This window comes from Scyliorhinus canicula, chromosome 16 (assembly GCF_902713615.1).
Source record: "Scyliorhinus canicula chromosome 16, sScyCan1.1, whole genome shotgun sequence".
NCBI lineage: Eukaryota > Metazoa > Chordata > Chondrichthyes > Carcharhiniformes > Scyliorhinidae > Scyliorhinus > Scyliorhinus canicula.
The window spans coordinates 11,696,701-11,712,534 of NC_052161.1; the positions used below are offsets into that span (position 1 = coordinate 11,696,701).

At 48.1% G+C, this 15,834-nt stretch overlaps 1 protein-coding gene across 3 annotated transcripts in view; it reads right to left on the minus strand.

Annotated features, from left to right (window-relative positions):
* sfxn2 (sideroflexin 2) overlaps positions 1–15,834 on the minus strand; it is an 82,378-nt gene that overhangs the window by 63,637 nt on the left and 2,907 nt on the right. Inside the window, exon 1 of one of the 3 annotated variants that reach the window (XM_038773332.1) lies at positions 5,214–5,292. The exons of the other annotated variants lie outside the window; for them this stretch is intronic. The gene's annotated coding sequence lies outside the window, so the exon portion shown is untranslated. Of the gene's footprint in view, positions 1–5,213; positions 5,293–15,834 lie in introns of those variants that run through there. 3 annotated transcript variants of the gene reach the window in all.

The following is a 15,834-nucleotide window of genomic DNA, read 5'->3' on the forward strand; positions in this document are numbered from 1 at the left end:
ATAACTGGAGGCCAGTCAATCATTAGCTGGTTGTGTTTGAAACCCCTTTGCACACAGGCCAACTGTGCTACCCTTACTGGCTGAGATCAGTAGATTTAGCTCAGAACTGGGATCTTAGGTTGGACAAAGGGTCATCGACTCGAAACGTTAGCTCTTTTCTCACCTTACAGATTCTGCGATTTCCCAGCATTTTCTCTTTTGGTTTCAGATTCCAGCATCTGCAGTAATTTGCTTTTATCTTATGTTGGACCTTCTTTGTCTCTGTTACTCATTACCACACTGAAAGGTCAATGAATGCCCCTTCAGCTTTGAACCATTCAACATCCTGAATGTCAATGTCATTTCTGCCTCACCCATGTGTTATTGACTCCTTAATACACCCTAATTTGCTGAAAACATGTTCTGCTTTATACTGATAAGAAAGGGCATTACTTATTGAAAGATAGAGTTCTCCGGTGACGGTTAATGACATCTCACTTTACAAGGGTTGTAAACAAGAGGCGTATAAATAAAGAGATTTGCGCCTGTGCTAAATCATTTAAAACGGTCTTAAAAAATTAAGAACTGGGTAAGGCACTGTGTAAACTGCGTGACTAGTGAAGTGAAACTTGGAACAGACTGGCATAGATCTTTAATGTTAAAATCTAATGGCCTGGATTTTGCAGGGGTAATGATGGCAAAATTATCAGCATAACCATCATTATTCTTCTGAAACTAACAGCAATTTCTGCAATTAAATGCAAAATCCAGAAGTTGCTGTCAGTGATTCTACACTTCCCCATCAATATTAGACAGTCAGCGTGAAGTGAAAAAGTGACTTCAGAAGAATCTTATTTACCCGGAGAGTGATGAGAATGTGCAACTTGCTACCTCAGCCAGTGAAGCAAACAGTATGAGTGCATTTGAAGGGAGGATAGATGATTCTGCTGATGGTATTAGATGAGGAAGAATGGAGGGAGGACTATGCTGTTGAAGATTCCTCAGTCTGCAGTCCAAGCAAAAATCACACAACTGATGACAACATTCCTTTTTTACGTTATCAATCTCTGTAGAAAACTTTGAAAAAGTTACACCTCATTGAACGAGATGTAATTGGGCTTTTAATAGTACACTAAGTTCATCATCACAAGTAAACAGCTTACTGATACTGAAAGACTCATTTTTGAATTGTTGAATCTCGAATTTCTCCATTGAGCTAAATGAAAAATCAAATTTTTCAAGTTCATGATATTTTAGCTTCTACCTTAATCGCATGTAAATATGCCAAATCATTTATTTCGCTATCAGTAGAATTTTGAATTAGATTTGATGGTAACGTGTACAGTTTACTTCCTGGTTTGCTGTCTGTGAGAATACTTCAACGTTATTGGTTGCTTATCCTGCTTGACGATGTTACTTTTTCTGGACACCTGGAGATCCCCATAAATTGGCACCAGATTCGAAGCGATGGCGGGCAAAAGGAAACCTGCGCCCAGAGATCGCTAGATCTTTGGAAGCAGTTTTCTTTGAGGTCAGAGGCAGATGCTGTTGCTTCATCATTGATCGCAAAATCCAGGCCATTAAGACACTGACAGATCAGAGATTCAGTGCTGCTCTTGTTCCTTCTGTTGCGTATGCTTTGCCTGACTGATCAGCATCAATGCTACTGGAAAACTGATCTAGCCGAACAGTAAATTAAAAGACTACAGAAGTCCAGATTTAAATGAACAATTAATAATGTATGACTTCTCCGGGTTGCCTCCATCCCAATGCATCTCCAGGGTAGGGTGTCTTGCCTCAGATCAGACTTGCCAAGTGGCACTTCCGAAATCAGCTGGCCATTTTGGTCCCTGCAGGAATGGTCAATCACTCCATGGAACTTTGTTGAGGGCAGCTTTTGAGCAGGGTTGTAGTCCGAGCCAAATGTTTAGTAACATTGTCTAATGTCATCTGTGCCTAATATACAAGGCAGTGTTGCATTCCAATTTCCATTGCCTTTCTATTGGTGGATGTGCCTTCAGGTGCTTTGGCCTGAAATTTTCTACCGCTCTGTTCTCCTTTGGCACCTATCTATTTGACCAAGTTTCTGGTCACCGGTCCTGATATCTCCTTTTGGCTAGATAAAACACCAATGAAATACCTGGAGACATTTTTTCCAACAACTGCAGCAACACTTCAAAAAGTACATCATTAATTATAAAACCTTTTGAGATATTTCAAGTGCACAAAACATACTCCAGTGCAGAAATATCAGTCGTTCATTCTTATCTGGCTCAGTTTAAATAGTGATCCTGTGAGGCACCGTGGGACATCTTACTAGGTTAAAGCTGGAGTTTAAATGCAAGTTTCCGTCATTGCTGCATTGGCGTAAATAATATTTATTACTATTTATTAATGGGGGCATAGAGTACAGGAGCAAGGAGGTTATGCTGAACTTTACAAGACACTAGAAAGACCTCAGCTGGAATATTGTGTACAGTCGTGGGTCCTACACCATAATAATAATCGCTTATTGTCACAAGTAGGCTTCAATGGAGTTACTGTGAAAAGCCCCTAGTCGCCACATTCCGGCACCTGTTTGGGGAGGCCGGTATGGGAATGTGAGGATGTGAATGCTTCGGAGAGAGTGCTGAAGAGGTTGACAAGCATGGTTCCAGGGATGAGAAACTTCAGTTATGAGGATAGATTGGAGAGTTTGGGACTGCTCTCCTTGAAGAGGAGAAGGCAAAAAGGAGATTTGATAGAGATGTTCAAAATCACGAGGAGGCTGGACAGAGTAGACAGGGAGAAACTGTTACCACTCGTAAGAGGATGAATAACGGGGGGTGGACACAGGTTTAAAGTGATTTGCATAAGAAGCAAATGTGATGCGAGACTAAACTTATTCACACAACAAATGGTTTGGGTCTGGAATGCACTGCCAGGAAATATGATGGAGACAAGGTCAAGCGAGGCATTCAAGAGGGCATTGGATGCTCATTTGAATAGAAACAATGTGCAGAGGTGCAGGGAAATGGCAGGGGAATGGCTCTAAGTCATGATGCTCATTTGTAGAGCCGGTGCAGATACAATGCGCCAAATTGGCCTCCTGCTGTGCCGTAACAATTCTCTGATTCTGTGATGATCATCCTGCCCCTCCTCTAGCCCAAGCCCCCTTTTCCCTCATGTAGCTTCAATCTTGAACTGTTTCAGATCCTTTGACAAAGAGTACCAATGATTGGAATAGGAGCGCATGGCAGGTATTTTAGACAATGGTAAATGTATTAATGCGCTAGATCACTATTTGGACAAGATAAGAACATAGAAGCAGGTGTAGGCCATTCAGCCCTTCGAGCCCAGTCTGCCATTGAACTATGACTGATCTTCTACCTCAATGCCACCTTCCCGCACTATCCCCATATCCCGAAATGTCATTGGTGTCTAGAAATCTATCAACTCTGGTTAGGTAGCACAGGTTTGGTGATGGTGCCAGTGAGGAACCATATCTTAGCTGATCTACATCTTAACTCCATCCACCTGCCTTCGCTCCATATACTTTTATATTCTTGGCTCGGAAAAGGTAACTGATTTCAGCTTTAATATTGTTAATTCAGCGTTTTTACTGTTTTTTTTGTGTGAGAGAGTTCCCCCCACTTCTGCCACCCTTTGCAAGCAGAATGTTTCCCGATGCCTCCTCCAAATACCAGGATTTAATTTTAAGACTACGTCTCCTTGACCTTTCACATCAGCAGAAAATGTTTCGGTCTACCTTATTCGTTCTTTTTTAAAAAGGGCAGAACGGTGGTGTAGTGGTTAGCACTGCTGCCTCATGATGCCGAGGACGCGGGTTCGATTCCGGCCCCGGGTCACATTCCGTGTGGAGTTTGCACATTCTCGCCGTGTCTGCATGGCTCTCACCCCCACAACCCAAAGATGTGCAGGGTAGGTGGATTGGCCACGTTAAATTGCCCCTTAATTGGGGAAAAAAGAATTAGGGACTCTCAATTAAAATTAAAATTAATTATTTTCAAAAATTCAGAAGTCCAGCAATCACACCTTGACCGACAAGCTTTGGTTAAAAAAAAAGACTCCCGGGTTGCATGATGCTGCTCTGGGTAAAGAAACTACACAATTGCACATTTCACTCTGGAAATACCATCAGTTCCATGAAATGATATATACAGGCACTTGAAGTATAACAGATGGTTGGTATAGAGTTGCAAAGATAGGAATTCAATCGAGCAGTTCTGATTGTCTTATAAATAGTTTGTAAACATTACTGGAGATTGAAATGTATCTTCTGAGATTGAGATACTGTCAACTGTTTATTACACTTCTTTTTAAAAACTCACTTTCGACATTTTAAAATGACTATTTATGTGTGCTGTGCGAGCTAGAGGTCAAAAGCAATAGAGCTTAAAAGTAAGTGGCCTGGCTTTTTTAGCCTGAGTTCTTGGTGAAAGGAACTATTTATACTGTATTATGAGCTTTCCTTTTAATTATGTGTCTATTCTAGAAACATTGGAGTTTACTGGGGCCCACTGTGTGGCAAGTCCCATTATGGATTCAAGTTCTACTTCAATAACTCCAATAGCACACACTAAATATCCCATGGCAAGGTCTGAAGAGGAGCAGGGCCAGTCTCCTTGTGTCCTGGCCAACATTTAATAATCTAATAATCTTTATTATTGTCACAAGTAGGCTTACATTAACACTGCAATGAAATTACTGCAAAAATCCCCTAGTCACCACATTCGGGTACACAGAGGGAGGATTCAGAATGTCCAATTGTGGGAGGAAACCGGAGCGCCCGGAGGAAACCCACGCAGACACGGGGAGGATGTGCAGGCTCCGCATAGACAGTGACCCAAGCCGGGAATCGAACCTGGGACCCTGGAGCTGTGAAGGAACAGTGCTAACCACTGTGCTACCATGCCGCCCCGTTAATATCAATCAATAAATGTAATAATCAGCACAGGACACACAGTTCGGGGGGGGGGGGGGGGGGGGGGGGGGGGATTATTTCCCCCGTGCTCATTGTGGAGTACGAGCTCCCTCTCTAGGGGCAGGGTAGCTTACCCGTAACTTGTGCGAAAGTTCGGCCAGTGTGGAACCGACCGATAAAGAGAGAGAGAGAGAGAGTAACCGGTGAGGTTCTACCTGTTCTCATTTGTACAATTGTTGCAAAATAAATGTCTTTTACTTTTACTCACTTTGGACTCCCCATGTCTCACTAAAATACAAAAACAGAGTACCTGGTCACTCTCACATTGCTGCATGGCTGTTAAGACCCCTTGCCTATAATGGCAGCTGCTGCGCTTTCCGGGTCCCATAAGTTAGAATAATCACATTTTAGTCTCAAAATGACAGAGCACCATCGGGTGTATTTCTCGCTCATCTCCATGTGACTGAGACACCGATACACTGTCGCCCAGGATATAACTGCGGTACAGCAGTGAATGTGGCACCCCGGGATATATATTCACAACTATTAGTTCCAAATTCATTACAAATAACAATATAGCAGCATAGCAGTGACTAGATCGTGAAAATACTTGGGGGCATCTTCAGGGCGTGGAACGTGCTGTGGCTGACTGTCGCTGGGTCAAAATCCGAGAACTCCCTCTCTAACAGCACTGTGAGTGTACCTACGCCATACGGACTGCAGCGGTTCAAGAAGGCAACTGACCACCACCTTCTCAAGGGCAATTAGGGATGGGCAATAAAAGTGCTGGCTACACGCACGTTCCGTCAAATAATTGAAACAAATGGCAGCTTTTTTTTAAAAAGCTGACCTTCTTCAGGAAAACTCCCACCACAGCTGAAGCACAAATATAGAAATAAACAAGGGCCAAACAAGACAAGAAATTAGGTTTTTTTTGTAAACCCATGCTCCCTGCAAAAGTAATTAATGCCAGGTCAACTCACTTGTTTTGACAAAAAATACTGGCTGAACATCTACTCAATAAACTTGAACTTCAGATGGATAAAAGGAAACGATTTAAAAACTCGGTCGAGTGTTATGGTTTCTATGCTGCTGGAAGTACAGGGCCTGCCATCCCTGACGTGCAAACAGCCATGTAAGATTGATATCCTTGGATTTCGGGATACAATACAGGTATTTGAATGTTTAAACCATTCACCTGAAATGCTTCTCTCTCTAATTTTGAGCAGGGCCATCAACCTGTTCATATAGCAGAGAGGAGTTTTAGATAAATGCATCTGTCAGAGATATATCTCCCTGGACGTTTCACCTAGATATTCATCTCCCAGCAGAGATGAAACACGTGGGGCGGAATCGTACCAAAACATGGCAAAGTGCCTGTCCCGGGGAGGAAATCCGGTGCCAAACCCGCAGGTGTTGACGGAGGGAAATCTCTCGGAAATTTGACCTTCTTCCCATGGATCACACCGCCTGCCTGGCAGCCTCCCGCTGATTCTCTCGCCTCGGGGAAAGTTAATATCTACAATCAGCGAGAGGTCCATTTAACAGCCTCCCCAACACTTCTTCCAGGTCCAACCGAGGGCATAGCAGCCAGGGAGCTTGATCTAAGGTCCTCGGAAGGAGCCCCCACCAGACTCCTGGATGGAGTCCAGCAGAGGAGGGACCTCCTGTTCCCGCATTCCAGAAGGCTTCACCCCAGCAAGATGACCCCTCCCTCCTGGGAAGCTGTGGCTGTTTTACTGAGTGCCAACTCCCTCCAGAACAGGATGGGGCAGCAGTGCCAGGGAAAAATCAAGGACGAGGCCAAGGCAAGTCTGCCACCTCCAGTCTCTCGATGCACCCCCTCACCCACTCCTCTCACCTCCAAGGTGATCTCTCACCCAGCCACCTTGCAGGTTGCCCACCTGTCAAGAGGCCCTCTTCCCGCCCTGCCCCCCCATCCCAATGGTGCCCCCCCCCCCCCCCCCCCCCCCCACGGTCGCTACTCTGCTCCTCACATCCCTGCTCCCACTCCAGCCCCCATGCATGCCACTCCCCAGCTACCTGAACTGGCAGGACTCCCGCCTACTATCCACCCACCTGTCTCTCCCCAAGACAAACTCATGCACAGCAGGTGTGAGAGGGCACAGCCACCCAGAGTCGGAGAATGCTCCGCACCCTTATGAGGAAAGATCCCTTGAGCTGCCCAGGGAGGAGCAAGACAGCATCTGTGCGGTTGGCGAAGGTGAGCAAAAGTGTGAACCCTACGATACTCAGTCATTCCTCAAGCCTCACCCGAGTAAAATTTGACATAATTTATCCCGGAGATGTACTAATGCCATCTCGCTTCCTTGCAGGGTAATCACTCGAGCAGCTGGACCATCCTCACGCCCTCTGACCCCAGCAGCTCAGAGGGAAAATTCTCGGACATCGCCTTGGAAGAGGTGTCACAGTTGTCACTCGCAGCTTCCACCAGCGCAGATACTCACATCTCGGAGAGATTAAGTGGGCTTCTGGTTTCACTCCTGCCGAGCAACTCACAGCTTAAGATTCACAGCGCACGGAGGTAGGGATGTCCCAGGGATCTAGCAAACAGAGAGGGATGCCAGAGCCCAAGACACTGCAGAGCCCCTGGCCGATGGCATGCTCCTGGGTCCTACATCCGAGAGCTGATGCATTTGCAAAGGCAGACTCGCTCGCATCAGGAAGGGATGACAGCATCCCTCCTCAAACTGCAAGGCTGACTGAACGTGTCCCATAACTTCTGTCCGAGTTAGATGGGGATGTCACTCCAATGCAATGAGGCCAACATTGTGAGGATGGAGTCCGTGGTGGAGACGTTGGTGCAGGATGTGCACTCAGTGGCAGGGGATGTCTACTCCTTGGCTCAGTTCATGTCCTCCACGGCTGAGGGCACAAGATCCAAGGAGCAGAGCTTCAACTGCATAGTGCATGCACTGGAGGGATTCCATGGGTAGCTGCAGCAGAGGATGGAGGGGCTTACTCCAGCTGGCCCTCTAACACATGGAGGAACACAAGAACCCCCTGGAGACCCAAAGGGAAGAGGGTCACCAGGAGCACAGCCTGGGGCCCTCCACCAAGCAGACCATGGGGGTGTTCAGCCCGTTTAACACCCCCCGCCCTGTGAGTGACACACCTCCAGCCCAGCACACAGTGGAGTGTAGTACTGCAACCACTGTGCTGCCTGAAAGCAGACCCGGAGCCTCAGATGCAGGCCTCTCACAGGATGCCCGCCAATGTTATCTCAGGCAACAGGATGTGGAAGGCAGCAGACTTTGCAACCTCAGCTGTGGTCCTGGGGGTACACCGAGGGGTAACGGGTGAGGAAAAGTAAGAAACAGTAGACACCTAATTAAGACAACGCTTGTAAATAAACACTTTGATCACCAGCAGATCCACCACCCTGTCATTTCATGGCACCATGCTCCGCAAAGCCCTGGGCCACACTCGGCGCTTCAACTCAGTGCAGTGAATGGCAGCGCTGTGTCTCTCCCACCTCCCACACTGATGACTCGGTAAAGACTGGCAGCACCTCCCACCACCCTCCCCCTTCCCAATGCTCAGACCTCTTACTTCTACCACACTTCTCCAGTGATGAGGAGGCCATGGGCTGACAATGTGCAGGGAGGCCGAACGTTAGTTGGAGGAACACACCAGGACCCCTGACCTCGAAGTGGGTGGTAGCGTAGAACGTAGATGATAGTTCATCCTATGTCTCTAAACCCCATGATAGGCGCACTCACTGACGGGACGCATTCAGCTCTGTGTCAGGCAGGAGTCAGACATATCGCTGAGGATGGGCTCTGTCCTCAATGCAAGTCATCACCATTCTACCGCAGAGCTGACCAATGGCTTTGGCGCCAGCCCATGGAATTGGGCCCCATCATGTGAACCAACCGCTGGCAACACAGGAATGATGAAAATCACTCCCCATGGTGGGAGAGCCCCTCACTCCCTAGTTCTGGCTATCCGCAAATCAAGAGGCGATGAGGGCATCCCTACCTCATCAGCCAATATGGCCCGAGGTTGTTTCTCCTCCTCCGCCACAGGGTGTACTTTACCGCCCTTCTCAACCTCTTGTCTTACTTATCTGAGATGTGACACTCCTCCATCTCCTCCTGGTCCAGCTTCCCTCTGAATTGCCAAGTTGTGGAGAACGTAGCAGACCACAACAATATAGGACACCCTCGGAGGGCTGTACTGGAGGGCACCCCACAACTGGTCCAGGCATCGGAATGGCATCCTGAGCTGTCCAATCGGCTGCTCGACCAGTGTGTGCATTGACAGGGAGGCCCCTCAGCAGCTATTTGTGCGTTTGGTATCCTGACTGGTCGGGAACACAAGAGCCGGGTGGGAAAATGCCCTGAGCCTGGTCCTTGGCTGGAGATGGAAGAATCCCCGATTGTGTTTGAGAATTGGCTTCCTTGCTTTCATAACCTTGATTTGGAGGCTGGGTGCATCAGGTCGATGAAGGACAGACCCCCCCCCCGGGCTTGGCTGTGCACCGCCTGGGTGTCAGTGAGACGGCAAGGCAGAAGTAACGATGCCTCGTGCTTCGATTGATGGAATTCTAGAGCGTGCTCATTGATCCTGCCTTATCCTTTGCTTTCTCAAGTGACATGGAAGATGTCTTTATCCTGCAATCTGCGGTTCTTTGCGAATCCGGATGATGACTCTCCCCTGTTGATCATGTTGTTGACTTTTTTACATTATTGTCTTACTTCCTGAAGGGGAGTGCGAAATGCGAGTGTGATAGCCTGTGCTGTTGATTATCCTCAACCTGTTGTCCTGTGTTAGCAAGACCATTTTGAGTCAATATGGGAAGTATGATTTGTCCATCGTCTTACTCCTGCTGGCAATACAGTCCTGGTGTTTGGGAGGGGGGAGTGACTTTTGTCACCTCCCGTTTCTTTTATGAAGATGACGAGTGGAGCTGGGACGGAGTGACGGGTGGGTGGATATGGTTGGTAGGGCTATTTTGGTCCTCACTGAGATTAAGGATTGTCTCTCCAGTTAGAGCTAATCCGAGTCTGGGGTGTAGGGCTGTTCTTTTTTTGGGGTGTGCTGGAGGCCCTGGGAGTAGAGTCTTTTGTATGTCGGTTGGTGCTAGGCCTAAAGCCCAATGCTGTGGCTGATATCCTGTTCCACCTCAGGGCTTGGGGTGTCCCTCTCCAAGGGGGGAGGGAGGAGCTTCCTTGTCTCTTTGACGCAGAGGGCTTTGGAGATGGGTCAAGCTCTGTAGCTTACCAAGTGATACCCCCCTCGGGATGTACGTCCCCCACCTTTTGTTGATTGTGGCCTGTTCTCTTCTTAGTTGGTGAGTATTGCCAACTGATGGGATAGCCGGGTGAGCCCGTTTCTCTGCTCTTCTTCCCTTCTTTTCGACCTGGGGAGGCCCTGTGGGCCGGACTACAGTTTGAATATACACTCATTGTTGCTGGTCCTCTTTTCCTCTCCTTTTGTTATAATTGTGGTTCTACCTCTGGCCTGGGTTTGGGGTTTGCGTTATATAGTATGTCTGTAACTCCCCGTAGATTTGTGAGGGGCTCTCCCACCATGGGGAGTGATTTTCATCATTACCGTGCACTTTGTGTTTTTGCAAGGGTGGGTACGACCCGTCCTTTCTCCTACGTGGTCTGGAATGCGGGAAGAGAGGGTTGTGCAGGATGACAATGGAATTGAGCCAGATGTGACGTTCTCTTTTCCATACTCTGCTCATGTGGGTTAAGCCATTTCCGTTCTTCTCTTCCTTTCTTTGGGTGGCGGTATTATCAGAGAATTTACAGTGCAGAAGGAGGCCATTCGGCCCATCGTTATTATGTTGTAACTTTGTGGTGTTCTTTCGTTTAAAAAATGTAAAATCTCAATTAATATAACTTTTTGAAATAATAACATCTTCGCTTTTCTTGGCATGTTGATGCAAATTACAAGTCAAAAACCTGTAAAATTCATTGATCACAGGGGAGGGAGAAAGCCATTCCAATAATGGAGAGGATTCCTGTATTGGGGCTGGTTTAGCTCACTGGGCTAAATCGCTGGCTTTTAAAGCAGACCACGCAGGCCAGCAGCACGGTTCGATTCCCGTACCAGCCTCCCCGGACAGGCGCCGGAATGTGGCGACTAGGGGCTTTTCACAGTAACTTCATTGAAGCCTACTCGTGACAATAAGCGATTTTCATTTCATATTTTCTATTTGTACCAGTTAGATGCATACATTTTTGTGATTTAACTGCAAACATCTAAAAAGGGAAATCTCGCCCTGTTGATGTGCAGGCAGTGGCGTAGTGGTAATGTCGCTGGACTCGTAATCCAGAAGTCCAGAGTCATGGTCTGGGAACTCAGGTTCGATCCCGCCATGGTAGATGGTGAAATTTGAATTCAAGTAAAAATATCTGGAATTAAAACACTAATGATGACCATGGTCGATTGTTGTAAAAACCCACCTGGTTCGCTAATGTCCTTTAGGGAAGGAAATCTGTCTTGTATATCCGATCTGGCCTACATGTGACTCCAGATCCACAGCAATGTGGTTAACTCTTAACTGCCCTCAGGGATGGGCAAGAAATGCTGACTCAGCCAGCAACGCCCGCATCCCATACAGAAAAGAAAATGTTGAAATAAAGTGGTAAGCTCTACACTGCCTCTTACTAGCACACAAAGAAAAGCCGGTCAGCAGTGAAAATGGTGATTAAAAACCTCTCCAAAATGTTCTGGGGCAGACTTGTCTCTTTGACCACATTTTATATTTCACGTTCCATATGTTTTCCTAGTTTTACCAACACGGGTGCTTTCTAGAGCAAACCACTTTGCCGTAACATCACCATTAAAAAAAGAGGTTAGCAGTTGTTAAAGTATTTAGCTCTGTTAATAAAATTTGGACTTTGTGAGTACCAGGTCCATTCAGGTTTCTTTGAGCAACATTTTAAGAATGAATTGACGGCCCCTAACAAATTGCACAAAAGTAAAGTAACTACCATCTGCACAATGACTCTTTTTATGCATAAAGATGCATCGGATTTTCACGCAAGACAGCATTGGTGTTTTTCCCCTTACTCATTCCTCTTTCATGTCAATCCAAATTCTTCTCTCACCATTCACGTGCTGTGCTGGAAGAGAGGGCATGAACAAAGACGGCACATCGAGACTGACACCCAATGATAATTCGCAGGAACAAAAATATGTGGGGAAGCACTCTGCAAAAAATTCATCCACCGTCCAAAAAGCTTGGTATTGTTTCAATTGAAAATTATCGTGCATGTCAGAGGCGTCACCGATTCAGATCATGTACCATTCTTTTTTTAAAAATAAACTTAGAGTCGCCAATTATTTTTTTCCAATTAAGGGGCAACTTAACGTGGCCATTCCACCTAACCTACACATCATTCCCGTAACATCCTCCCCGAACAGGCGCCGGAATGTGGCGACTAGGGGCTTGTCACAGTAACTTCATCTGAAGCCGACTCGTGACAATAAGCGATTTTCATTTTCATTTCATTTCATTCGGTTGTGGGGTGAAACCCACGCAGACACGGGTATAATGTGCAAACTCCATACGGACAGTGACCCGGGGCCGGGATCGAACCCGGGTCCTCAGCGCCTTAGGAAGCAGTGCTAACCACTGCGCCACCGTGCCGCCCTTAAGATCATGCACCATTCTTGCAGGAACCAGTCATTTCACGCACTCAGTTGACTGCCAAGGAGCTCCCACAGAGTTCGGCCCAATTACAATTCAGCCAGTTTGCTATAGTTATTTCAATATGCCGGGTGCTTGGCACCAGAATCCAGAAACACGGAAAAGTCTAAAAGTGGCTTCCCCAGAGGTATCAGGTTTCCACAGCACTTGCGCTAGAAAATTGGTCAACATTTAGTCGGCTTAAGAAAACGTAAGTCAGAATATTGCAGGGCAAATAGGCAACTGGTGGTGTATGTGTCAAGGAGTTCACCACGTCTATCAGATTCGTGGATCTATGCCAAGCAGCTGATCTTTACTTGGCACCAGCACACCACAGCACGAGTGATAACCTTCTGAAGAGGAAGAAAGGGGTAGAGAGTTTAAGGAGTGCAAGGGCAAACATTGTATTTTGAGAGTTCCCCCGGCTGTTGACTGCCCTTAATTTGATTTTGTCCATTTCTTCCCAGGCCACCAAATGGACAACTGTACCTTTTCAGGTGACCAAGACTGATGTGTCTTCAATTTGCCCCCTGACCTCCACCATTCACTCCAGACAAGCAATGCATGACCAAGTTTGAGAACTTCCAAAATTTCAGGAGAAAGCCATTTTTACTGTGGCGTGTTAGCCGTGCAACTCTGGGTTGGTTCTGGCTCTAAACTCACTTTTTTTTTAAATAAACAATTTTATTGAGGTAGTTTTTGGCTTTATAAACAGTTACAGACATCATCAGAAAGGAAGCAAAAAAGGCAAAAATGTGCAAACATCCACGTACTTTCAATACTTCCATCGTAACATATTGCACAAGCCCGCTCCCCTCCCACCGGTGCTACCCGCCATATTTTCCCTCCTACTCTACTCTACCCCCCAACCCCTCCCCCCACCCCCCTGCTGACGCTCACTCTCCTGCAAAGAAGTCAATAAATGGTTGCCACCTCCGGATGAACCCCTGCACAGATCCCCTCAAGGCGAACTTAATTTTTTCCATCCCCAGGAAACTCGACATGTCCGCAAGCCACCACTCCATCTTCGGGGGCTTTGAGTCCCTCCACGCCAATAATATTCGTCGCCGGGCTATCAGGGAAGCAAAGGCCAGCACATCGGCCTCTTTCTCCACCTGGACCCCCGGGTCTTCCGAAACCCCAAAAATTGCCACCCCTGGACTCATCACCACCCTTGTTTTTAGCACCTGGGACATGACCCCTGCAAATCCCTCCCAGTACCCCCTCAGCTTAGGGCATGCCCAAAACATGTGAACATGGTTCGCTGGTCCTCCCGCGCACCTAGCGCATTTGTCCTCTATCCCGAAAAATTTGCTCATCCGAGCCACCGTCATATGGGCCCGGTGAACGACCTTAAATTGGATCAGCCCGAGCCTAGCACATGTCGCGGTCGAGTTTACCCTACTCAGGGCCTCTGCCCACAGCCCATCCTCCATTTCCCCGCCTATCTCCTCCTCCCAATTAAGTTTCAGTTCCTCTGTCTGGGACACTTCCTCCCTCATGAGCACCTTATATATACCCGAGACTCTGCCCTCTCCTTCTTCCCTCCTAGAGACTATTCTGTCGAGGATCCCCATTGGCGGGAGGCGCAGGAAAGATGGGACCTGTCTACGAACAAAGTCCTGCAACTGTAAGTATCTAATATCATTTCCCCTTACCAACCCAAATTTCTCCTCCAAGCTCCTCAAACTCGGGAAGCTCCCTTCCAGGAACATATCACCCACCCTTCCCGCGAACGCTCGCCGCCATACTCGGAACCCCCCCATCCATACTGCCGGGGGCAAACCGATGGTTGTCGCAGATTGGCGCCCAGACAGACGCCCCCATCTCCCCCACATGCCTCCTCCACTGGCCCCATATCCGCAGGGTCGCCACCACTACCGGGCTGGTGGTGTACTTGGCCAGCGGCAGCGGTAGAGGAGCCGTGACCAGGGCTTCCAAACTGGAGCCCCTGCACGAAGCCGCCTCCACCCGCTCCCAAATAGACCCCGTACCCACCATCCACTTCCTTATCATAGCGATGTTGGCCGCCCAGTAATAATTGACCAGACTCGGCAAAGCCAGCCCTCCCTCGCTGCGGTTCCTCTCCAACATCGCCTTCTTCACCCACGGAGACTTTCCCGCCCAGACAAAGCTCATGATCAGCCCGTTAACTCTTTTGAAGAAGGACTGTGGGATAAAGATCGGGAGGCACTGAAAAATAAACAAAAATCGAGGGAGGATTGTCATCTTTACAATCTGCACCCTCCCTGCCAGCGACAGCGGGAGTGCATCCCATCTCCGAAACTCTCCCTTCATTTGCTCCACCACCCTGGCCAAATTTAACTTATGCAGCCTGCCCCAGTCTCGTGCCACCTGGATTCCCAAATACCGGAAATTTTCCTCAACTAGCCTAAACGGTAGCCCTCTCAATCTGTTCTCCTGGCCCCTTGCCTGGACCACAAACATTTCACTCTTGACCGTATTTAATTTGTATCCTGAGAACTGGCCGAATTCCCTCAGCATTCCCAGTATAGTTCCCATCCCGGCCACTGGGTCCGACACGTACAGGAGCAGGTCGTCTGCATAAAGAGAGACCCTATGTTCAACCCCGCCCCTCACCATCCCCTTCCAACCCTCTGCGGCTCTCAGCGCAATCGCCAGCGGCTCTATGGCCAGCGCAAACAGCAGCGGGGAGAGCGGGCAGCCCTGTCTGGTCCCTTGGTACAGCCTAAAGTACTCCGACACTTCTCTGTTGGTCCTGACGCTGGCCCTCGGGGCCTGATATAATAATTTGATCCAATCCACCAATCCCTCCCCGAACCCAAACCGTCCGAGCACCTCCCATAGATATTCCCACTCCACCCGGTCAAAGGCCTTCTCGGCGTCCATAGCCACCACTACCTCCACCTCTCTACCCGCCGGGGGCATCATTATCACATTGAGCAATCTCCTCAGATTGGCCGCCAGCTGCCGACCTTTCACGAACCCAGTTTGATCCTCCCCAATCACCTCCGGTACACAGTCCTCCATTCTCCCCGCCAGTACCTTTGCCAGGAGCTTGGCGTCTACATTAATCAGGGAGATTGGCCTGTAGGACCCGCACGCCTCCGGGTCTTTACCCCGCTTCAATATCAGAGATATGGTGGCTTGTGACATTGTCGGCGGCAGGGTCCCTCGGTCCCTTGCCTCATTGAAAACCCTCGCCAAGACCGGGCCCACCAGCTCAGAAAACTTCCTATAGAACTCTACTGGGTATTCATCCGGCCCTGGGGCTTTC